General features: G+C 38.1%; 1 non-coding gene and 1 pseudogene across 1 annotated transcript; one reads left to right on the forward strand and one right to left on the reverse strand.

The window, feature by feature from the left end:
* Positions 1 to 6664: 6664 nt before the first annotated feature.
* On the reverse strand, positions 6665 to 7466 carry LOC114620653 (annotated as a pseudogene).
* Positions 7467 to 8074: 608 nt separating this feature from the next.
* Positions 8075 to 8207, forward strand: LOC114622027. The gene has a single exon (XR_003711528.1). It is a non-coding gene; the product is annotated as a small nucleolar RNA SNORA17 (small nucleolar RNA).
* The last annotated feature ends 18392 nt before the right edge of the window (positions 8208 to 26599 follow it).

Consider the following 26599-nt stretch of genomic DNA (forward strand, 5'->3'; position numbering starts at 1 on the left):
CCTGGCCTCTAGATAACTCATTAATATGTAAATCTCTCCAGGCAGAGGCCTGTTAGTCATGCCCTCTAACTGTGTCTTACTGACTGATAGTGCAGGTTAAATGGAGATTAGACTGGAGATTAGACCTCTTGTCAGGGCCCTGGCTTCTGGGGGCATGGCTGAACACCTGACGTCTCAGGGTTCGAGGCCCATGCTGTAGCTGCCTGTGGCCACGAGTTGAATGGGTTCACCTGAAAAGAGGGATGGGAATGAAAGGAGGACAGAGGGCAAGAAGAGATGAAGCCAAGACAAAGTTCTCTGATCAAGGCTCAATTTAAAGGGGAAGACTGTGCCCGAACCCTTCCTAGTTTCAGCTGGGAGTGTTGGGTGGGATAATCCGTTTTTGGTCATGGGTCATGGCCAGAGATGTCTCAAGGCAAGCCCAGGGGCAGTTCTTCTTTCAAGTTCCTGTAGCAGGATGTACGTGCAACCAAGGTGGGTGACTCCACCTAGGTGTCTATTGACATGCAACCAAGGTGACTACTTCCACCTAGGTCCTATTATTCGGTCTATTGTGGTAAACAAGGTCTCAGGCCTGCTCACAGCTGGGGGAAGGGCACACCATGCCAACCCAAGAACCAAGATACCCTTCCATGGCCTGGCACAGTAACATGGCTGCTCTGGAAAGGGATTATATCTAATGACCTTCTAGGTCTATATGATATGGCAGAAATGGAGAGGTGCTCTGGGTTACACTATAATCTCTCTGGAATATAGACACACACTGAATATACACCTTTAATCTCTCACAGTGAAGGTCAAGTTATTTTGTGGAAGATAGCAACCATGTTTGAAAGTGATATCTAATTGAGGGGCAGACAAAGTAATCAATCAGAGAAACACTTGACAAAATGTGTCAGAGATAGGATATGTTTAATTGACATAAGAACAGCACAGGCTATTTAAGAGCAGCAAGGGAGAGAATGGGGTGGTGTGTCGCATATGTGTATGACAGTTTTACCAGGATAGTTTTATGGAAACAAGTTGCAGAGAGAACAAACTAGATACAAGTGAAGATAGAACAAGAAAGAGAATGAGCCAGGAGATTAGAACAGATTGCCAAAATTAAATGCCGTTGGGGTATGGTGAAACATTCTTTGAATATAGACCCAGGAGTTGTATAGATAGGTCTTGGGGTAATTAGATTCTTAATTTTCTGAGAAATTGCCGTATTGATTTCTAAAAAGGTTTGTTCAAGTTTCCATTCCCATCAGCAAATGAGAAATATTCCTCTTGTCTACCTCCCCATCAGCATGAGCTGTCACTTGATTTTTGATCTTAGATATTCTGACAGATATAAAGATAGAATCTCAAATTCATTTTGATCTACATTTCCCTGATGGCTAAGGACTTTAAGTGCTTCTTAACCATTTTAGATTCCTCTGTTGAGAAATCTCTATTAAAATTTTTACCTTATACTAAAATTGGATTATTTGGTTTGTTGATGTTTCTTGGCTTCTTTATACACTTTGGAAATTAGCCTTCTGTTCCACTACTGATTTCAAACTGTACTACAGAAAAATAGTAATAAAATCTACCAGTATTGGCATAAAAACAGACAGGTTAATCAATGGAATTAAACAGAAGATGCAGATATAAATCCACATACCTGTGGACACTTAAGTGTTTTCAAAGAAGCTAAAATTATACAATGTAAAAGAGAGAACATCTTCAACAAACACTGCTAGTCTAACTGGACATTGGCTGCCAAGGACCAGCATAGGCTTGGAAAGCAGTTTCTGAGGAAAGAGTGTTTGGAAACAGTGAAAGAGTAACTCCATGTCAGTTGTGGGTACAGGCTGACAGCTGTGTGTTCTGCTTTGAGTTGGCTCTACAAACAGCTGTGTAGATAGCTCAACTCTTTCAGACCAGAGCCCTGTCTTTTATTTGCATATCAATTAAATTGTCCTAGGTTTCTTTTTGATTAATCCATAAATCAGTGTTTTTGACCTTAGCCCCTTGATACTTAGAAAGAGACAGCAAGCACTTTAAAAAAAAAGAGAGAGAAGATGAACTCACATACTTGCCTGCCTTTGTAAGCACAAACAGTATGTTTGCCTGGGAAGATCATAGCCTAATATTACCATTCTCATCACTTCCAGACCTAAACTCACTCTGTACCAGGTCGAACTCAGGAATCTACCTGACTTTTAAGCACATACAATAAGCTAGCTGGATAGGATCTGGCTCTGAGATTACCATTCTTACTATGCCTTGAACTAAATTTGATCTGTCCCAGGTTGACCTTGAACTCAGAAATGTGCCTGCTTTTGTATCTTTCAAACAAGTTGGCTCATTAGTAAAGCTGCCTTTGCTCTCTTAGGTCCATGAAACCCCTCATACAATTCATATTGCTACCTTATAGTTTGCATAGTTGAAGAATTATACATTTTTGAACTCTCATGTTTTCAGCATTCTTTCCTTAAGGGCTGTCCTGAAGGTCATAGCATTTATAATTTTTCTAAAGAATACATTCTCATTTCTCAGACTCATGCTGTTTCTAATCAGCATAGAGTCATTAACCTTAATAGAGAGAGCATTCACTGAAGGAAGAAAATAAAGATATGTATATTATACAAAGAAGTCTCAATGTTAGTAATCGTCAACACTCCTGGAGGCCCACATCCTGATATTTATGCTATAGAGGTGAGAGATATGTTATACCATTCCTTCTGCATGGCAGGCCTTGGCATTGGAATGTAATAGAATGAAAATAGACCCATATCTCTTGCTGTGAAAAAAGAAATCTCGAGTCCAAGTGAATCAAAGACCTACACATAAAACCAGATAAACTCAACGTGGTAGAAGAGAAAGTGGCAAGTAACCTTAAATGCATTGACACAGAAGACTACTTCCTGAACAGAACATCTATATCTCAGGCACTAAGATGAACATTTATTAAATGGGTCCTCATGAAACTAAAAAGCTTCCGTAATGTAAAGGAACCCATTAGTAGGATAAAATGTCATTCTACAGAATAGGAAAAGGTTTTTACCAACCGCACATTTATCAGGAAAATCAATTTTCAATTAATAATAATAACAATAGTATTCATTATTATAATAAAAGAATCATTGAGTCTAATAGAACACATCGTTGCAGCTTGACACCATTTATCATGTGTTGAATATTGGAATTCCCCAATTCCCTAAACAGTGTTAAACTTAGTCTGTATAAGACCCTTCTCTGAGTCTAGTCTCAGGCCAGAGGAATGAGAGAATGATGCAAATGAGAGCTACACCAAACACTGTGGTCAACTCTTGGTCTAGTGGTGGCTAAGGAGTAGCTGAGTAGTTGAGTATGGATGGAAGTTAGAGACAGAGCTTCAATATCTAGGTTGGTATGTATGTCTATCAAAAAAGCTTACCAGAGTACAGACAAAACCAGAAACATAGAAGATTATACAATCCAGGAACAAGAGCAGAGGCACAATTCAATATGGCACTGACATTTACAGCATTGTAATTTTTTTGAGTAGTAGTCTTAGAGTTAGAACCTCTCAACCTCTCTCAATACAATACATCTCATTTAATAAGTGTATTGACTAGATTTATAGCCTAAAATATTTTGATATTTCTGTTGTGTATTTGTATATGTATGTATGTATTCCTTGCTCTAAGCTCTCCAAAGATCTGGGAGAACAATTAGGTCCAAATAGAAAATTTTTCTTAAAAGTCTAGTAATTAAAAGACTACTTCAACTTTCTTAGATTTATTTTTTAGTGCAATACTTGCATTTCTAGTTTGAAAAGAAATACAAGAGGATCAGGTTGGTAGTTTTATTTAGTCTCTGTTCTGAATCTTGGCCCTGATCCAAAAAGTTTATCTTAAGACTAACTTTGCAAAAGCAAATCAATAGACTCTGTCCAATGTGCTTGTTAAGTGAACTACAATTATTAACCACTCTCATTTCCTAGGTGTGGGGAATATTTTCTAAATATTAATATTAATACTAGTAAATCTGGCAAAACCACTAAGACCAATGCCAGAAGACTTTATACTTTCAGAATTCTTCATACTGGCAGAAGAAAAAAGAAAGAAAACAAAACTATTCAAAACTTAAAGAAATATTACTAGCTAATTTCAGAAAGATCAGAAGGAATGAATTTGTTTATAGACCACATATGAAAATTTGTTAGATATTATGATTACTATCCAAACTGAAGATAACTTTTTCAAAAAGTCATTTTTGTTTGTCTGTTTGATTGGTTTTTGTTTTTTTGTTTGTTTGTGTGTTCGCTTTGAATCATGCACATTAGCACTTACAGTTTTCGGGTATATCACAGCAATACCTCTTTATACAATACTTGTTGCTATTATCAGAATAATAAATATCTGCTCTTAGAAACCTGTCTTCTGTTTGAGAACAAACAGCAGTGTAGTTCAGAATGTCAAGATTTATCAGCTGCATATCTTATTTAAATTTTCTATCATTTTTCTTAATAATGACCACCTAAAGGGGGGTTTAGAATTTCTCTGACAGATGTATTTACACCTCCTTTCTCTTTTATTCTTCTGAAATTCTCTTTTAATAATGGGAACAAATACTGAAAAAGTGATGATTGTTTCTATTTTCTAGAAATTATTTAGCTTTTGCCACTTATGTATAGGTCACTATCATCAACTTATGTAGTTTTTCTTATGTATAGCACAGCTTTATTTTATAATTTGTTGATCTCTCCAACTAACAGAAATGGGTGACTTTATATTTCCCCTTATGAAATAACAACAACCAAATAGATATTCATATCAAATAACATTACAGCACTTGATTCATTTTTTATTATGTAAAGACAGAGCAGGCAGTTATTGTCTAGGAAACAAAGGTACCTGGACTTCTGGTGTCCTGACAGTGACTCTCCCTATTTAATTTATGGATTTTTAAGCTACTGAGTTTAGGCCATATTGCTCTGAAAGCCTGCATATTAAGACATTCTTATGGACTTCATTAGTTGATTAAAAAATGACAAAGAATTTCATTCTTTAAAAATTGAGTTATCTAAACATTATTGCACTATTCATGTCTATATTAAAAACATTACATTATGTTTTTAGAAATCTGCTGAAGATAAGTCTCATACTAAATGTTCTCATCTCAACAATACACTGGCAATGTTTATCTCAGTTTAACATGAATAAAATACTATGGAAAACACATGTACTTTCCTCAGTTCTGTACTCAGTTCTGCTACAGTAGCATAAATGAATTCCTAAATGTTACTGAGATGATTAAATAGCATAATAAAACCTACAAAATTACCAACAAGTCACTTCATTAGTAATTTCATGAAAAGAATCATAAGCATATTAGCTCAGTTTCACTTATTTGATAGTTAAAAGAGCACAAGTACAATAAATAACACGTTTTCTTCGAACATCTAATACTTGTTTGTGGAACAGCATATTTTCATGTCTGCTTTGATGGACCATTTGGGGTCTAACCTCACTGTGTGGTATGGAGGGAGATGACAAAAGAGGTGTGAGATGGAAAAAGAAACATGGAATGGAAAGAAAAATTCAAAAGAGTGAGAGACAAAGAAAAATAGATGGGAGGCAGCAGGGGATAGGTGGCTCTGGTAACTGGAAAAATTGTGAGTTTTTGTAAAGTAGTGGTGGAGGAGTGTGAACAATTCAATGACTAGTGGAAACACCAGGTGTGGCTCTGTGCATCCCAGCATCATTGTGGTATCAGAGTCTGTGTGTGACAGTTTTATTTAAAGAGAAGGAAAGATAATATATTTTCCTTACTCACTACAAGGTTTCAATGGCTGAAACTCCTACAATCACAAAGTAATAACAGAAAAACCTGACAAATACATTTTAAGTAAAAATCCCTTCTTTAACACTGACTGAGGTGGTATGACAACAAGGAGATTTTGTACACTGTGGTTGATACACAGACTGGGTAGTAGCATTTGCCAGTATCATTGTTCCACTCTCAAAGCATAAATACCATACAGTGAAGACCAATTATTTCTTTGTATTTTCATAAACATCCTAGTTCTCTTTTTAATTTAAAAAAATATTGAAGATATGAAAAACATCTCCTACAAGATGGACTTCTCCATAAAACTGTAGCTACATGATGCCTTTCATCTATCATGTTAAAATGTGCATCAAAGACAAATACAAAAAGCATTAAAACAATCCACCATTCTTTAACAATTGAACAAAGATAAAATTCATAAGGAACAACATGGATGACTTGTAGAGGATGGGCACTTTAAACACCATTAAAAAAAAGAGAGAGCACAGAAGAATGGGTGTTCAGTTATATATCCTGAAGTGAATGTTTAACATTAGGAATCAGAGCATTAACACATATTACAGAAGTGTGTAGTGTCAGAGGAACAGAACTACCAGCATTCAAAAGCAGCTTTGTCAACTAGATAATAAAACACTCTAGGGCATGTCTCTGTTGTCCATCACTGATACACTGGCAGAAACTTTGAAATGAAAAAAAGAAAGAAAAAAGAGCAGCCACTCCTTTTATTTTCTCTGTTAAAAAGCAAACGTTAACTCTGTTATACACTAAAGGTCTTCAAAGTACCTCATTTGCACAAGGGATGGACTAAGAAACAAACTGTTTTCAGAGACCCAAGCACAAGTGAAAGAGAGCACACCCCTTACACAGTTTTCATAGGGTACTCATAATCATTGGCACTGAACAAAGTTGCAGAATTCTTCTCTAGGTACTTGAGGAAGTCATGTAGATAGTTCAGTAATAAATCAAGGATTTTCTCATCTAGAGGTGTAGAGGCCAACATCGCTCCAATTCAAATGACTAATCTCAGCAAATAGCAAATGTGGTTCTCCATACACCTGGGACATGGGTGCATACGGGTGAATGGCGAGAATTTCAGAATACTGTGTGGTCTCAAATTTGTAGAATAGCGGAGTGCCCAGCATTACATTGTAGTACTCCTTTATTCCTGCCACAACCTTATTATCAGCATATTTCTAATTATCTGTATTTCCTCTAGTCTTCATATAATTTGAATAATCCTCCAAAATAGAACTCACATTCTTCTTGGCAGGAAGATTTTTAAAAATCTGCTTTTGTCTGACTATCAAGCCCCAGTCATCCACAAGCCATGGTTCCAGCTCTTCAGGAATCTTCACTTTAACTTCAACTCTGTTCATGAATATTTCTTCATTTTCAGCAGTAAGATCTACCCAGGCTCTCTTCTTCCTATGTGGCTGAGGTATCTCAGTGATACTGCCACCATCTCCATTTCCAGGTGTTTTCTGCTTGTTCTTTCTGTTTTCACATCAACATTTTTCTGTTGCAGACCAGATGTCTTCCTCTCTGGAGCAGCCTCTCTCATCCTGCCCTCTGAATATTTTTCCTGATTGACCTTTTGAAGTTCTCGCTGTTTCTGCAAATTGGTGTCCACATATTTGAGTACTCTGGTTTCTGGTACCCATTCATTCCAATTTTTATTCCAACCACTGTAATGGATAAAATACTTCACTTCTTTTTACTTTACATACTTTGCTTCACAAAGAAGAGACCCATGAAAGCAAAGAACTCACTCACCCTCTTGGAATTTAGGTTTCAGGTCCTGCTTGGGCATCGTATATAAGTGATTTACTGCTTCCTCCTTCTCCCACCACCCCAGATTCCCCAGGTCTTACATATGTTAATTTGAGAGATATTCTGGTAATGACAGTTCATTGCACTCATTGTTTAACTCCATCAATGAGAAACCTAGAATAAGCTTGTGAGTTGTAATACTTATTAAACAGCCTTTAAAAAGCCCAAGAAAATTTTTGGTTAAAATTGTGTACATTAAGAAGCTAGACAATTGACTCAGATGTTATGAACATTTGTTTCTCCTGCAGAGGAGCCAGATTCATTCTCCACAATTAATATGATGGCTGCTAACCTCTCATGACTCCAGTATGAGGGTATCTAATGTCATTTTTTGTCCTCTGCCATTATCAGACATAATTTATAGTGCACAAACATAAATTTAGGCAAAGCACTCATACACATACAAAAATAAATAAACCTTTAAAGTATTTTAGGTTAGCCTGCCCCTAGAGGCATGGTAGGTGTAACTACTGTTGTCACATGTATGTCAGTGGGTAGCAGAGAGGAGAGAGGCTATGTCTATTCTCAGTGTTCTGACATATAAACATCTGAATGATTAGCAGCTCAATATTCCCTGAAAAAAAAAAACTCCTGAGATGACCAAGAATCTGGTATCAGTTAGGCCTAGATGGACACCCAGGAAGGGGAGTAAGCTAGAGACAAGAAAAACAACACCTATGGGCCCTGGGCAGGAGTGAGCCTGAGACAGACAGATGACCCTTGCAAGGGTCACTTAGCCTAGGTGAGGTGTGAGCCTGAGAAAACCATCAGACCACAGCCATAGGTTCTGGCAAAGGGATTAGCCTAAGATGACCCCCATGCCATCACTAAACAGGCCTGGTATGAGTAGAACAGACTCCCAGATGATCCCTGCCCCATGTCATAATGCATTAGCAGGGCATAGCACTCCTGAGACCACTCCTGAGATGACCCCAGACACTGAGAGACTCCAGGCACCACTAAGAGGAGCAAGTAACTGGTAGAGAAATAGAAGAAAAAAAGAAAGAGAAGGATGTAGGCACAATGAAGAAAAGCAAGATTAGAAACCAGTGGACAGCAGAAGACTAGTATGTATGATGTGAGTAGCTGGTGATATTCCCTTGGAACATGGTGAGGTTTTAGCCTGTGCTGCCACTGGGGGCCGTCTCTTGATCTGTTGCCTTGTAGAAGTAGTGGTCTATCACCACCAAAAGCTACACAGTCATTCTGGGTCGGGGCTGACTCATTCCTGGGAGACATATTAACATCTCAAGTTTGTGCAGAACTGGCCCCATCCTCATGTATGCATTGTGTGTGTGGGGGGGGGAAGGGGGCTGGACCTGATGGCATGAGAGTAAGAGAGTTGACTCTGAGCTAGACTGCTGCAGTACAGGAGTTTCATGAAGGTGAGCAGGCCCTGAAGATAAAAGTGTAGCAGAGTTGGCCCTAACACTTATCTCATGTATGATAGCATGGGTGAGGGCAAGACACCCTTCTCCCACCTTGCCGCTCATCACCTGTGGCAGGTAAGAGATCTGGCCCTAGTGTAATAAGAGCAGGAATTCTGGCTTCTGTATCTTGGGTACTAGGCCTCAGGGCATAGTTTTATCTTCTTCTCACCCAATGGCCCACCCCATATTTTAGTATGGCTTCTAGAATATCAGGTATCATGGCCACATTTTAAGCAGGCATAAAGAATTGGCAGAGATTATCCCCTTTTAGGAACATACACCTGGAATAGTTCTAACAGTCAAAGCACAATCTATATCAGAGTTTAAGCATCTAGCAGCAAGAAAGACATGGAATTCTTTTACCAGCTAGACACACATCTACTTAAAACAACTCAGGGGACTGAATCTCTTTTAGAAACAATCTTTTATTAAGAAAAAATTGAACAATAAAGCAATTTTAATCCTATATATTCATATTGTATAATATAACATATGTTTGGACAAATATTTTGTACTACTATTTAAAATTATAATTTCAAACCCTATAATTTGAATTTAGAACTATATGGTAAAATCGTTAATCTGAAAGGCACACACTAGTGAACAGTTAAACTTTAATCAATCTAAGTTCTAAGTCAATCTCTGAGAACTATTTTGTACTGCCTTTTTCTTAAGTTATAGAAAAATACTATATTCCTGTATTCAAGAGGGAAAATTATTTTCAAGTATCTATTAAATGTCAGTTTATTATTAAATGAGATATTTCACAAATGAACTAAAGTCTAGAAAATAACCTACTATCTCATTAATGAACAACGCTGTTTGGAAACATGGTCCTAAAGTCACATATCAACTGTTAAAGATTTGTTTTGGCATTTGGTAGCATAGCCTCAGTGTCAAAGGATAGTTTTGTAAATCATTAGAATACTGTTCATTAGGTGAATGATATGATACTGATTTTTTTTTTGTTTCTGAAATAGAGTCTAATGCCAAGATCAATGCTAAGCTCAACTACTGATGTAAACTCAACAGAGATTATCAATAGATATTTTTACTGGATTGATCCCAGTAAAAAATTATCAGTTAATCTTCTAGGATGGTAGGGTGGCAGGACCAAAACCAGCTTCCTTCAGTGTTTGAAACAGAAGGAAAATTCAGAGAGAGAGATACTCACAATTTTCCCTATGAGGGATCCTAGTTTGATATATCAGTATTGATAGGAGTTCAGGATGTGTCCTTAGAATAACATGAATACATAAAAATTTTACAATTTATTTAAATTGGTGTTTTTTTAAATGGAGTTCTTTAAGAAGCAAGGCAAGAAGGGTCAAAAGTTCAAATAAATAATCAAAATATTTGTATAACATATACTTTCTTCTCTCTGTGTATGTCTGTCTTTGTCTATTTCTTTCTGTCTGTCTCTCATTTTCATCCCCCTCAACACACAGAGTATACCAGCAATTAGATCTTTTATATTTCAGTTTAGATTGTGAAACATATGAATAGCATTCTAAATTTGGAAAGATTTTGTAGCCACCAGGTCAGAGCATTATTTAGTTTATGTTTTGAAATGTTTAATACAAGAAGAAGGAACAGCAAAATGTGGATACTTCAATCCTTCTTAGAAGGGGGAACAAAATATGTGCGGTAGAGAGTGGGAGGGACTTGGGTGGAAGACAGGAGGGGGAAGGGGAAAAGGAGGCAGGATCAGGTATGAGAAGAAATGGGGTCATGAATTTGGACAGACATGTGTATCAATGGGAGATGGGGATCTGAGGGTAGCCACCAGCAAGTCCCAGATGCCAGGAAAGCAAGAGGCTCCCAGGACCAAACAGGGATGAGATTAGCTGAAATGACCAACCAAGCGGAGGCAGAACCTGTAGAGACCATATGCAGAGGTTGGAAAAGGCTCATTGTTGGAGGATGGGACAATCCACTCATCTCCAAATTAGCAACTCAGAAGGGCTCCTGTCTAAAGGAAATACAGGGACAAAGTGTAGAGCAGAGACTGAAGGAAAGGCCATTTAGAGACTTCCCCACCTGGGGATGTGTCCCATATACAGATACCAATTCAAGACACTATTGCTGATGCTAAGAATTGCTTGCTGACAGGAGCCTGTTATAGCTGTCTCCTGAGAGGCTCTGTCAGAGTCTGATAAATACAGAGGCTGATGCTCTCAGCCAACCATTGGACTTAGTACAGGGTCCCCAATGGAGTTACACAAAAAGCTGAAGGAACTGAAGGGGTTTGTAACCCCACAGAAAGAACAACAGTATCAACCATCCAGACCCCCTAGATCTCTCAGGGACTAAATCACCAACCAAAGAGTCCACATGGAGGGATCCATGGCCCCAGCCGCATATGTAGCAGAGGATGGTATTACCTGGCATCCATAGAAGAAGCCCTTGGTCCTGTGAAGGCTTGATTCCCCAGTGTAAGGGAATGCCAGGGTGGTAAGGTGAGAGTAGGTGAGTGAGTGAAAGGGGGAGCTTTAATGAGGATAAAAGCAAGGGAAGGGGTATGGGAGACAGGGGTTCTGTAGAGGAAACTTGGAAAGGAGATAACATTTGAAATATAAATACATAAAATCTCCAATAAATAAAAAAAAGTTTAATAATTTTCTATGTGACTGAATAAGTAAATTAGGGATTAAGAAATTATAGTTTATATTATTTGAGAAAGTTATCCATTTTAAATTGTCTTCTTTAATGTATTTGGTAATGAGATCTTTGTTTTATTTCCTTAAGAATACAAGATAAAGATACAATTTACCTTGACTACTCCTGTATCTATAAAATTATTGCCTACCGATGCTCTCCATTGCTTATATATACAGATTCCTTTTCAGCTGCATTCATTTAATTAGTACTTGGTAACATTTCAAGTTCTTGATAACTTGATTGATTTTGAGCAAAGTCAATAGAACATAGATTCCTTATTTAAGTACAGTTCAATAGAAAGACTCTCACTGAACATCAATTAGACTTCACTGAGATTTTAAGATAATTCCTTTGATATTATATCTCATTTAATAATAATGAAACAGAGAAGGTATGCCAGGATCTGAAATAAATTACAGTCAGCATATAAACTTTATTTTACGACATATTTAGGTGTCAGTTCCACTAAACTTTCAAATAACCTAAAAATACATTACAGGTATTTATTAAATATTCAGTGTGCTATCATTTCCTAGTGATGATCTCAAATGTATTGAATAAAAGTCCATTGTTTATATGCACCACATTTTCATTGTCCACTCATAAGCTGCTAGAAATCTAGGCTGGTCTCATTTCCTAGCTATTGAGAATGTAAGAACAGCTAATGCTTTTTTGACATTTTCTTTGTTTAATTTCTTTAAATAACTAAAATATAATTACATTATCTCCCTACTTTTCTTTCCTTTCTGTAACTTATTCTCTTTCCTCTTTTTCCAGCTCTTTTATGTCTTCTCCACAGACACTACCCAGGCCTCCTTAACCACAGATACCAACACGTCCTCAGGTGGTACCATGGACCACAGACACTGTCACAGCCTCTGTGGAAGTACAGACCACAGACATGGACATCCATGTAGATCATAGACATCAATGAGTCCTGAAACATCAGTACAGCCCACAGACACCAGCATGTTCTCTGGTTGTAGCATCGATGATAGATACCTACATGGACTCCAAGGGGCAGTACGGACTATGAATGTTTCTCTAGGATGCCCAATACAGAAAATGTAATCTTCTTCTTCTTAGACATCCTGTCATTGTTCATAGCTAAGGTGATCATGAGGCTGGGCAGTGCATTTGAAAGCAGCACTTTAGTGTTCTCATAGCTGCTGCCCACCGCCTTCCAGCCCTACTTGTCAACCACATGCTCCCTCATCCACCACATCCTTCTCCCACACCTTTGCACTTCTAATTCTGCTTCTCTCCATGGCTCAGAAGCTGACCAGTTCCTCCATCTTTCCCACTGCTCCATCATATATTTATTTGTCAAAGTGGCATTGCAAATTGCAGTTTCTCACACAGTACATATTTTTATGAGGCAGTGAAACAATAAAATTCCAATATCTACAAAAGAGAATGAAAGACTAAAAAAAAAATGAATGAAGTTGGCTATTTCCACCAGAGACTTACATATAAATAAATATTGGATTAAATCTTGACATGATGGAGTTTTCTTCTGGGGAAGGGAGAGCAGTGGGGTGTGGGGGGACACTTGGTGATTCAAACCAAGGAGTCTGACAACAGTAGTAAAAGCATGTTTTAGTTCTATAAGGAGAGAGAACAAAATACAGACTTTGTATTATATTACAGAAGAAAATTAAGACAGATGTTCAGATTATGGTATATAAAGTGTGTGATGAATGATGATTTTCCAATATATTCAGTTCAGTTTTGTGAATAGGGAGCTTATAATGTAGAGATCTAAGTGACAATCACCTATGTTGTTGAAATGTCCTATTGATGAGAGCAACTCCAGTAAGGGAAAGGCATGAAGTATGGTCAGGTGATTAGTAACAGAATATGTAATAATCACCTCCAGGACAAATGAGCAAGCACTGTAAGATTGAGTAGGTTCAGACTAGTCTTCTGACATACTGATAAAAGGCCTAAGCAATTGTAAACCATCAGGTAAGTCAGAGCTCAGTGTGAGATAGCAGCATTTGTGACATATTTTAAAAGCAAGGACTGAAATTTGTCCATTGCTGATCATTGTTTCTTTTACCAAACGTGAGCACTAATAGTTTCTCTACAAACTATAAACTGTCTTTACCTCCACCAGCCCCATAATGACAGAGTGGTAAACTCAAACTCAGCATTGTCTCAGTTAAAAAACATTCACAATTGCTCTGAAAGACTCTTGCACTACAAAGCAACTTATCTTTCAGGTCCTGGGATTCAGAACTCTGTTTTATTTAAACGTTCTCTTATGCAAAAAGTTTTAAGTAGATATTAAAGAAAATATATTTGGAAAAATCTAAAGTCACATGATCTATGAAAGTTTTCTACAGCTGCTATAACTAATTACCACACACTGGTAAAAAAAATAACTTAGATTTATGGACTAGAGGCAGTATTGCATCTACTGTTCAAGTAGAACAACTAGGCTTAAGAAACATAGAACCCACATGAAAATTGCACATAGTTGATGTGCTAGTAACCACTGCACCATGGGAGCAAATCAGAGTTACAAATCCAGCCAAATTGTTAATCCGTAAGCTCTGGGTTTAGTGACACTTTGTGTCAAAAAGTAAAGGTAAAGAATGATTGGGGAAGATACCGAATTGCCTTCACCCTTATGCACATACATGTACTTTCCTCACATACACCTTCATTTGCATGGAGAATCAATTCAGGACATTGAACCTATAATTTCATCAAAGATTATGTGACATTTCTCAGGTAGAGTGTGGAAGTTGGGACTTCCCATATAAGATAGATAATAGGATGTCCTGCTGGGAAAGGGAGACTTCCATTTTGCCCAAAGCTCATCTCCCCAGGAGTACTGACACACTTAAGATCACAAGTTCACAGGTCCACAGGAGAGACAAGCTCCAATCAGAGACAGCAAGTTCAAATAACACCAGAGATAACCAGATGGTGTGAGGCAAGCAGAAGAAACTAAGCAACAGGAAACAAGGCTACTTGGCATCATCAGAACCCAATTCTCCTAAAAGAGCAAGCCATGGATAACCCAGCACACCAGAAAACCAAGACTCTCATTTAAAATCATATCTCATAATGATGTTAGAAGACTTTAAGAAGGTCACAAATAACTCCTTTAAAGAACTACAGAAGAACACAGGTAAACAGGTAGAAGACATAAAAGAAGAAACATAAAAATCCCTTAAAGAATTACAGGAAAACACAACTAAACATGTGAAGAAATTGAATAAAACCATCCAGGATCTAAAAATGGAAATAGAAACAATAATGAAATCACAAATGAAAATAACTCTGGAGTTACAAAACCTAGGAAAGAGATCAGGAGTCTTAGATGCAAGAATCACCAACAGAATACAAGAGATAGAAGAGACAGTCTCAGGTGCAGAAGATACCATAGAAAACATTGACACAACATTTAAAGAAAATGCAAAATGCAAATAGCTCCTACCCCAAAACACCCAGGAAATCCAGGACTCAATAGAGGACCAAACCTAAGGATAATAGGTATGGAAGAGAGTGAAGATTCCCAACTTAAAGGATCAGTAAATATCTTGAATAAAATTATAGAAGAAAACTTCCCTAACCTAAAGAAAGAAATGATCATAAACATTCAAGAAGCCTACAGAACTCCAAATAGATTGGACCAGAAAAGAAATTCTTCCCATCTCATAATAGTCTAAACACCAAATGCACAAAACAAAAAATATTAAAAGCAGTAAGGGAAAAAGTCAAGTAACATACATAAAGGCAGACCTATAAGAATTACACCAGACTTCTCACCAGAGATTATGAAAGCTAGATCTTGGGCCTATGTCATATAGAGCTTAAAAGAACACAAATGCCATCCCAAGCTACTAAACCCAGAAAAACTCTCAATTGTCATAGATGGGGAGTCCAAGATTTTCCATGACAAAACCAAATTTAAACATTATCTTTCCACAAATCCAGACCTACAAAGGACAATGGAAGGAAACTGCCGACACAAAGAGGAAAATTACACCCTAGAGAAGGCAAGAAAGTAATCTTCTTTAAACAAACCCAAAAGAAAATAGCCACACAAACATAAAATTAACATAAAAAATAGCAAGAAGCAACAATGACTATTCCATAATATCTTTTAACATCAATGGACTCAATTGTCCAATAAGAAGATATAGACTAACAGACTGGCTATGTAAACAGGATCCAGAATTTTGCTGCATAAAGGAAGTGCATCTTAATGACAAAGACATACAATACCTCAGAATAAAGGGATCGAAAACAATTTTCCAAGCAAATAGTCACAAGAAATGAGCTGGAGAATCCATTCTAATTTTGAATAAAATCAACTTTCAACCAAAAGTTATCATACTCATCAAGGGAAAAATCTACCAAGAATTCTCAATTCTGAACATCTATGCTCCAAATGCAAGGGCACCTACATTCATAAAAGAAAATTTACTAAAGCTCAAAGCACATGTTGCATCTTACACAATAATACTAGGAGACTTCAATACCCTACTCTCATCAATGGGCAAATCATGGAAACAGAAACTAAACACAGACACAGTGAAACTAACAGAAATTGTAGATCAAATGGATTTAAAAGACTATTAAAAATTTCACCTGAAAACACCTCATGATAGTGTCTCTAAAATTGACTATATAATCAGTCTCAAACAGGCCTCACCAAACAAAACAAGACTGAAATAATCCCATGCATGCTCTTAGATCACCACAGACTAAGACTGGTCTTCAACAGCAACAAAAACAATGGAAAACCCACATATACATAGAAGCTGAACAACATCCTACTTAATGATAACTTGGTCAAGGAAAAAATAAAGAAAAAAATTTAAGACATTTTAGAATTTAGTGAAAATGAAGGCACAACATACACAAACTTATGGGACACAGTGAAAGCAGTGTTAAGAGGAAAACTCACAGCTCTGAGTACCTCCAAAAAGAAACTGTAGAGAGCATACTCTAACAGCTAAACATCACAGCTGAAAGCTCTTAAACAAAAAGAAACAAATACAATCAAGAGGAGTAGATGGCAGGAAATAATCAAACTCAGATCTTAAATCAGCCAAGTAGAAACAAAAAGAACTATATAAAACTATACAAAACCAGGAGATGCTTCTTTGAGAAAATCAGCAAGATAGATAAACCCTTAGCCAGTCTAACCAGAAGGCACAGAGACATTATCCAAATTAACAAAATAAGAAATGAAAAGGGAGTTATAACAACAGAAACTGAGAAACTTTAAAAAATTACCAGATCTCATTACAAAAGCCTATATTCAACACAACTGGAAAATCTGGATAAAATGGACAATTTTTTAGACAGATATCAAATACCAAAGTTAAATCAGAATCAGATAAACCATTTAAATAGTCCGATAACTCATAAAGAAATAGAAGCAGGCATTAAAAGTCTCCCAATCAATAAAAGCCCAGGACCAGGTTGGTTTAATGGAGAACTTTATCAGATGGTCAAAGAAGACCTAATACCAATACTTTTCAAACTATTCCACAAAATAGAAACAAGAAACACTACCAATTCATTCTATTAAGCCAAAGTTGTGCTGATACCAAAACCACACAAAGACCCAACAAAAAAAGAGAACTTCAGACCAATTTTCCTTATGAATATCATTGCAAAAATACTTAATAAAATTCTTACAAACCAAAATCAAGAACACATCAAAACAACCATCCATCATGATCAAGTAGGCTTTATCCCAAGGATGCAGGGATGGTTCAATATGCAGAAATCCATCAAGGTAATCCACTATATAAGTGAACTCAAAGAAAAAACTACATGATCATCCAATTAGATCCTGAAAAAGCATTTGACAAACTTCAACACCCCTTTATGGTAAAAGTCTTTGAAAGATCAGGAATTTAAGGCCCATACCTAAACATAATAAAAACAATATACAGCAAACCAGTAGCCAATATCAAACTAAATGGAGAGAAATTTGAAGCAATCCCACTAAAACCAGCGACTAGACAAGGCTGCCCCTTCTCTTCCTATCTATTCAAATATTACTTGAAGTTCTAGCTAGAGCAATTAGACAACAAAAGGAGGTCAAATCAGTACAAATTGGAAAAGAAGAAGTCAAAATACCACTATTTGCAGATGATAGTATACATAATTAACTCCAAAAATTCATCCAGAGAACTCCTACAGCTGACAAACAACTTAAGCTCAGGAGATGGATATAAAATTAACTCAAACAAATCAGTAGCTTTCCTCTACTCAATGGATAAAGAGACTGAGAAAGAAATTAGGGAAACAACACCCTTTATAATAGTTACAAACAACATTAAATATCTTGGTATGACTCTAATCAAACAAGTAAAAGATCTGTACGATAAGAACTTCAAATATCTGAAGAAAGAAATCAAAAAAGGCCTCAGAAGATGGAAAGATCTTCCATGCTCAATGGACTGGCAGGATTAATATAGTAAAAATAACCACCTTGCTGAAAGTAATTTATAGATTCATTACAATCCCTATCAAAATTCCAACTCAATTCTTCATAGAGTGTAGGAAGCAGGTGTGGCGGCCATTCCAAAATGGTGCCTGAGGCTAACACCTGACTTCCTCATACGCCCCTGAAGAAGCCATACCCACAGGCAATATTGCGCAGGCTCACTGCTATGCATAATCAGGCCATCTGCTACGTAGGGCAATGTAAGATCATGCCATACCCACTGTCCTATCACATGTACCGATGTGGCAGGCTCTGATTGGAGAAGGAAGAGGGATTTAAGGGCGGTGGAGGAGAGGCTCGGGGGCTTTTTGAAGAATGTAAGGGTTCCTGAATAAACTGCATTGGGAAGAAGAACTCCGTGTGTCGCTGTTTCTTTCCGCTGGTCGGAGTGGACAGCGACAATAGAGTTAGAACAATTCTCCAATTATTTTTGGAATAACAAAACAAAACAAAACAAACAAAAAACCCACAGGATCACTAGCAAAAACTATTCTCAACAATAAAAGAACTCCTGGGAGAACCACCATCCCTGACCTCAAACTGTACCACAGAGCAATAGTGATAAAAACTGCATGGTATTCGTACAGAGATAGGCAGGAAGATCAATGGAATTGAATTGAAGGTAACTCAGTCACAAAAGAACACACATGGTATGCATTCACTTATAAGTGGATATTAATCCAAAAGTTCAGAATATCAAAGATTCAATTTATAGACCATATAAAGCCCAAGAAGAAGGAAGACCAAAGTGTGGATGCTTCAGTGCTTCTTAGAATGGGGAACAAAATACTCACAGGAGGAATTATGGAGACTAAGTATGAAGCAGAGACTGAATGAAAAAGGTCATCCAGAAACTGCCCCCCTGGGGATTCATCCCTTATACAGTCACCAAACCTGGAAGCTATTATGGATTCTGGGAAGTGCTTGCTGACTGGACCCTGATATGACAGTCTCCTGGGAGGCTCTTCCAATGCCTGACAAATACAGAAGTGGATGCTCACAATCACTCATTGGACTAAGCACGGGGTCCCCAGTGGAGGAGTTGGAGAAGGGATTGAAGGAACTGAGTGGGTTTGCAGCCCCATGGGGGGAGTAACAATGTCAACAGGCCAGACTCCTCTGTCCCAGAGCTCCTGGGGACTAGACCAACAACCAAAGCAAACACATTCAGGGAACCATGGCTCCTGCTCCATATGTGGCAGAGAATGGCCTTGTTGGGTGTCAGTGGGAGTAGAAGCCCTTGGGCCTAAGGGTGTAGATGCCCCAGTGTAGGAGAATGCCAGGGCAGGAAGACAGGAGTGGGTGGGTGGGTGGGGGAGCACCCTTATAGAGGCAGGGGAAGGGGGATAGGATAGGGAATTTCCAAAAGGGAGACCTGGAAAGGGGAAACAATTAAAATGTAAATTAATAAAGTATCTGATAAAAATACAAAAAAAAAGAAAAGGAAAGAAAAGAAAAGAAAAGAAAAGAAAAGAAAAGAAAAGAAAAGAAAAGAAAAATCTTGATGATGGCAACCTTAAATACTCTCAGCTTTTCCCCTCAAATCATTGTTTCATTCAGCAGCTGGCTAAACTTCTTTCAAAGATGATTCTCTGAATTTTCATTAGTTTGCTCATTATGAAATCTGGAAGTGTTATCAGATTGAATGAGAAGTACTTCCTTTTAATATTATTCATTAGGAAAGGAGTTCATTTATATCAATTATCAGGTAGAAAATTAACTTTCAAGAGCAATGGCCTACCAAGTCACACTCAGATATCCAGCATGTTCTATAGAGGCTACGAAGTACTAGGATATGTATGCACTATTTGACTTTAAGAGTGAGCTGTTAGACTTTAGAAATTAAGTGCCAGGACACTGTTGGATTCCAAGGACTTAATGATATGCCTGTTCTTCATGAGAGATATTGATGTGATATGGAGTGCTGTATTCCTCACCCAGATTTCTTGTATCAATATTACCTGAACTCTTACATCTGTATATACACACATTGTAATGGCTTATTGTAGTAATAAAATTGGAAAGAAAATTATTTCATATAAGATAAAACTATCCTTCTTAGAATGACACTTTAAAAAGCATGCATAGGGGACATACATTGTAGAGAGCCGTAGAAAGCAGAGACATCTCTGGGAATCCGATGCTCTCACAAGTTCTGTAATTTACTGTCTTTGTGTGAGGGGAAAGCACACGAAGTCACAAGCCCTTCCCGGGGCATATAGAATTTTATGGGCAACTGACCAACCAGGTATGTACACATCACTCCAGGGGGTATTTAACCAGGGCCTTCCCGGGGCTCGGGGCCTTTTCCGCCAGCCGGTTCCCATCAGCCGGCTTTTTCCCAGCGGGTCTTTCCTCTATAACATCGTAATAAAGATCTGCTGAAGAACGTTGGTGTCTGTGTTATCTCGCGGGCGAGAACACGCCACCCACATATTGGTGCAGAAATCCCGGGAAGAAATTTGAAGGTACCTTGCAGAGAAGGACCTCCCAGCTGGAGTTAAACTTAAAAGGAGTCACTGCAGTGGAAGGCAGAATCAGCGAGGTATGGTTAATCCTGAATCTTTTCATATTTCCCCTAAATCACAAGCAGCAGTGAAAATTTTGTTATCTTAGTGCCAGCTTTCACCCATTTCCTCCTGCTGTTGTATTGCTTTCACCAGTTTGCCTGTTTAAATCTTGCCGCCGCTTGAACAGGCCCTGCCCCCCCTTCCAGCAGTCGTTCTGGGCTGCGAGGTTCAGTAGGCAAGTGAAACTTTGGCCTTTTCCCTTCTTCCAGCTCTTTTCTGGGGTTTTTAAAAAGGCAAGAAAAAGTTTGGCTTTAGCTGCTTTGATCCAGCAGGTTTTACGAGCAGGCAGAGGCTTAGCATAATTAATTAGCTGGGAGTGAGCCCAGAGCCCTTCTATCTGAGAGTCAGATTCCCCCAGAGATAAGATAACAAACAGCATGTGGCCTTGCAGTCAATTGTGACCGGCTCTGCAGAAAAAACTTTGTTAGTGAGAGAGATCCATTTGCCTGCAGGAGAACGCTGACACTCGCCTCCTGGGACAGGCTAAAAGGAGATCTGACTAAGGGACAGCAGAATGGAAAGTTGAGGCCAGGCACACACTCATTGTGAAAATTACAAGATCAAAAGTATAGTTCAGCTATTGTGGTGAGTCAGGAGATACTGAAAGAGATTCAGGGTTACCTTCCAGTAACTGTTTCTGGGAAGCGCTTTCAAGCTGGAGAAGACAGCTTGGGTAGACATGTCTACGGATTCCCCAGACGTTAGATCTGCGGGAGGGAATTAGAGACCGAAAAGAGTCTCTGGGAGAGTCTTTTGCGAATAGAAAGCCTCTATATCCAGTAGAGGAATTGCAAAATCTGAAATTATATGAATATGAATCGGGGAGGTCTGGTTCTTCCAAGCGGGAACCAGAGAAAGATGGAAAAATAGTCCGTTATGAGGCGGAAGGATATAAAGAAGTAGTCCTCTTTGAGGCAGAAGGATTCCATTCACGTGGGCGGCTGCAGCCGCAGATAAAAAGCACGCGCTTACAGCTCCCCCGCCCCCCTGGAATTCTCAGGCAGCACTCCCTGCTGCAATTTTGAGCGCACCACTGCCTTATGCAGACAAGCGCGGTACAACTACCTTCCTTTCAGAGGAAGATGTTTCAAGCCTTTCCAGTGTTTAAAGCTGTGAAAAGAAGTTGTGTTTACACATCGGTAGAATATATTTCTATTAAAGAACTTGCTGAGTTAGTTCAAAAGCATGGGTTTGATGCTAATTTTACAGCCATGAAGTTTGAGAGATTTGCTGCTATGGCAAGAGCTCCGAATGTTTGGCAAAATACAATAAAAGCTACTCTCCCCAATAAAAATTAATAGATATTGGGACTGATGTAACAATTATTAGAAGACAAGAGTGCCTTTAACTTGGCGTTTGTCTGATCCCTCATTCAACTAAAAGGAGTTGCTTATTCAGTTAAACCAAAAACAAAGTTCAAATTTAAGATTTATGAAATTAATGAGACATTACAGCCTGTCTTGCCTACGTCAGTTACCATTCTAGTAAATACATAAAATTATTATAGATTTGAGAGATTGTTTTTATTGTTCCTTTACATCCTGGTAAAGGTGATGAGATTTAAATCCAATGAATTTATTAGTGATTCTTGAGAGCCCATGAAACAATATCTTTAAACAGGTTGCTTCAAAGAATGATTAATAGTCTTATATAAAAATTTGTTATTGCTTTAATACAGAAATTAAACATTTAAATCTCTCAGTGTACTTTATTCATTTTGTTAACTGATATCTCTAAAAAGAGTTTTTCTGTACACCCTTGCTCTAATACAATGAGTTTTGAAATTTTGGAGTACTTGTTGCTCCAGAAAAGATTCAAAGACAATATATTTTTAATATTTGAAAATTTAGTGACATCTTAAACAGATTGTGACACAGAAAATTCCAATAAGAATGGATAATGGGAGCTAGAGAGATGGCTCAGCCGTTAAAGGCTAGGCTCACAACTACAAATATTTAGAGTTCAATTCCCAGCAATCCATGGTGGCTCACAATCATTTGTGGTGAGATTTAGCGCCCTCTTCTGGCTTACAGGCATACATACAAAAATTGGTTTATTTTTAATGATTCTTAAAAATCAAGTTAACAGATATTAATTGGCTAAAACCTCATCTTAAACTTACCATAAGAGGATTTAAACCTCTGTTCGATGTTTTTCAAGGGAGATACAAATCCTAATTCCCCTCAACAGTTAACTGATGAGGAATAGTTAGCTTTGTAAAAGTATAAAATAAGCTGTTGGTCATTAAAAGATAAATTATCTAGACCATGATACATTGTTGGCTGTTTACATTATTATTACTCATGTGCTCACAACAGACCTTGGCCAAAGAAACCATTAATGTGGATTCATCTATCTACAAATAAAGTTTGAACATCTTATTTTGAAACTATTGCAGTGTTAATACAAGATTGTAAGGTAGAATCCTGAAAATATTTTAGATGAAATGCTAATTCGTTATTCCAAATAAAATTAAGTTGGTTATTAGAAAATAATGATATTTGACCTATTACTTGGCAAAAGTTTTTAGACAAAATTGATAATCATTATCCATAAGACAAGTTGTTAACAGTTGTTCTCTATACATGCTTTTGTTTTCCTATAAATTCACATGCAGCCCATAGAAAAAATATTTACTATATTTACAGATGCCTCATCAATTTATTAGACAGTATATGTAATTATATCACATGTTCATTCTCTTGAATTTTCCCCTGCTTCAACACAAATAATTAAATTATGTGCTGTAGAAACTGTTTGAAATGCTGAAAATTCAAGCTTTCAATTGGTACACTCATAGCCAGATATGGCTATGGATCATGGTTTGTAACTACTTAAAATTGTTGCCTTCTTTTTTAGATATTACTAATTCTCAAATTTTACAGTTAATTATAGAAATACAGCTTAATTTAAGAAACATGTACTGTTTCTTTATAAGACATTTAAGGATTCATTAGATTGCCTAGAACCCAGGACAATGCCAGAACAGATTTGTATACCAGTCAAATTATAGACCATATAGAAACAATTGGCCATACAATCTTATTCTTTATATCATCAAAATAATAATAGCTTGAGACTACAATTTAATATTTCTAAAAAGTGTACAAGTAAAATAACAAAACTTCTTCTCAGTGTCCTCAATTTTCATAATGGTGTTAAGCCTTAAAGACTTACACATGATTAATCATGACAAATGGATGTTACTCATGTCCCATCCTTTGGGAGACTTCAATATTTACATGTTTCTATTGACACCTGTTCTGGAATCATTTTTGCCTCCCTGTTATCGGGAGAAAAGGCAGCACATGTTATCCAGCATTGCCTTGAGACCTAGAATGCCTGGGGAAAGCATAAAATTCTCAACTTATACGTCTCAAAAGTTTAGACAATTTTGTCACCAAATGGAGGTGACTCACCTGACAGGTCTACCATACAATACTCAAGGACAAGACATTACAGAACGGGATCATCGTACTCTTAAATCTTATTTTTTAAAACAAAAAGGGGGAGTCGAGGAGGCTCTACCCTCAGTGCCACGAGTCACTGTTTCTATAGCACTCTTTGCTTTCAATTTTTTAATTTTGGACAGTCAGGGCCATTCGGCTGCTGACCATCATTGTTTAGAGCCTGATAGGCCAAAGGAAATGGTCAAGTGAAAGGACATCTTGACCGGACAATGAAAGGCCCGGATCCTATTTTAATAGGATCCAGGGGAGCGGTCTGTGTTTTTCCACAGGAGGAAGACAATCCATTCTGGCTACCAGAGTGACTGACGGGAAGGCTCGTGACGACTGAAGATGACACCCCGAAGAATTCATCTACAGATGCTTCCAGTCCTAATCTGGACCCTCCAGAATTGGGTTCCTAGTATATGGGGAGAACAATGATGGGCTATATTATCTGCTTTTCCAAAACCTATACCTGTTAGACATGATGCCATGGTATTTCCAAGATTTCTTACAACTAATAAAACCATGGGGCTACCTTATCTTCCCTATGATAAAACGCAGGCCCCCCCTCGGAGAAAATCATTCCTTGCCTGAACGGGGTTCTCTCTGTTTTCAGATTACTGAGACAGGAAACTGTATAACTCTCTCGAAGAGAACCTTGGGGTGGTTTTATGAAAAGAGAGACTGGGTTAAACTAACAACAAAAAGGAATGATAATGAAAAGGACAATAGTTATGTCAAAGAGTTCTCACAGTCCTTTTTACAACCAGCCATTTGGATAGATGGAACATTTTTATCACCCAAACTTATTGATGGAGAGCGTCCTCGTCAACCTAAGGTCTCTCCTTTTGGTAGTCTAGAAGATGAGGGAGCTGTTCTGCCTTGGTCTGATTGTCAATCCAGAGTAACACGATGGGCAGATACCAATGAAACCTTTTCCTCTTCACCCAATATGTTGGGAGATCCTGGAGCTGACGCAGTAATGAGAAAGGGTCCTTTTCTACAGAGCACTAGTATGAATCCTTTTCACAAATGGCTACTCTGTGGCGTTAATGGCAGTTGTACCGACCTCAATTCACTAGCCTTTCTCCAGGGTGGAGCGACAGGAAGAACATCCTTTACAGGAGTTATTAATGGAACTATGGTGAAACAGAGTTCAGATCCGGTCCCTCAGTTGACAAATCCTATTCAGTTAATTACTGGAGTTAACAGGATCATTGTAAATCAAACAGAATTTTCACCTACACCAGTGTGTGTTTTTCCACCTTTCTTGTTTATTCTTTCCAATTCCTCATTTGAAAAATGCACTAATGATTCATGCATGATGTCTCAGTGTTGGGCTGTTAGACAAGCTAAGCGTGCCATGGTTGCCAGAGTGCCACGATGGGTTCCTGTTCCTGTTGAAACACCCTCTACTCTATCATTATTCAGACAAAAAAGAGACTTTGGCATAACTGCAGCCATAATAACAGCGATATCAGTCACTGCCATTGCAGCTACAGCTGCTGGAATTGCTATGTCAACCAAAGTCCAAACAGCAGCAGCCTTAAATCAGCTGTCCGCTACAGTGACAGAGGCAGCCAATTTCCATACTTCTGCCAATGCTGAATTGAAAGGCGGATTGATGATTGTTAATCAGCGCCTAGACTTGGTAGAAGAAAGAATAGATATCCTTTTTCAATTGGCACAACTGGGATGTGAGAGAAGTCTAGGAACAATCTGTATTACTAGTGTTCAATATGAAAACTTTACTCGAGCAGCTAATTTGTCTAGACAATTGTCTCGTTACCTAGCAGGAGAATGGTCAGAAGGATTTGATGAACTTCTCGAAAAGTTGCGAGCAGCGGTGGCAGCCATCAACTCAACGCGTGTGGACGTTTCGCTGACTGAAGGACTCTCCACCTGGATCTCTTCAGCCTTCTCTTTCTTTGAAGAGTGGGTGGGAGTAGACATGTTTGGTACAACCCTGTGTTGTAGATTAGTGTTCATACTCTGGTTGGTTTGCAAGCTCAGAGCTCAACAGAAACGTGACAAAGTCGTGATTACCCAAGCACTTGCAGCCTTAGAACAAGGTTCATCTCCCGAAATCTGGTTATCTATGCTAAAGAAATAGCCAACAAATAGATCCTCAGCTACTGCACCCCAAGGGTTCAGCCCATTACATTGGGTCAGCGAGGAGTTTTAGTCTGACTGGTCCTTGTCTGTGTAGCTCTGGTACCTGAATTTTGAGACAAACAGCCCTTGCACCCCTAGGAGGTGACTCCATTGCACAGGGATGGGTGTTTGCGTCTCTCTCGGTTTCCCCTAGCCTTTGCACCCAGAGGACTCGTTTCCATTGCACCTGGTAAGGTGGGAGAGACTGTATCA

This window comes from Grammomys surdaster, unplaced genomic scaffold (assembly GCF_004785775.1).
Source record: "Grammomys surdaster isolate TR1022 unplaced genomic scaffold, NIH_TR_1.0 63, whole genome shotgun sequence".
Lineage (NCBI taxonomy): Eukaryota > Metazoa > Chordata > Mammalia > Rodentia > Muridae > Grammomys > Grammomys surdaster.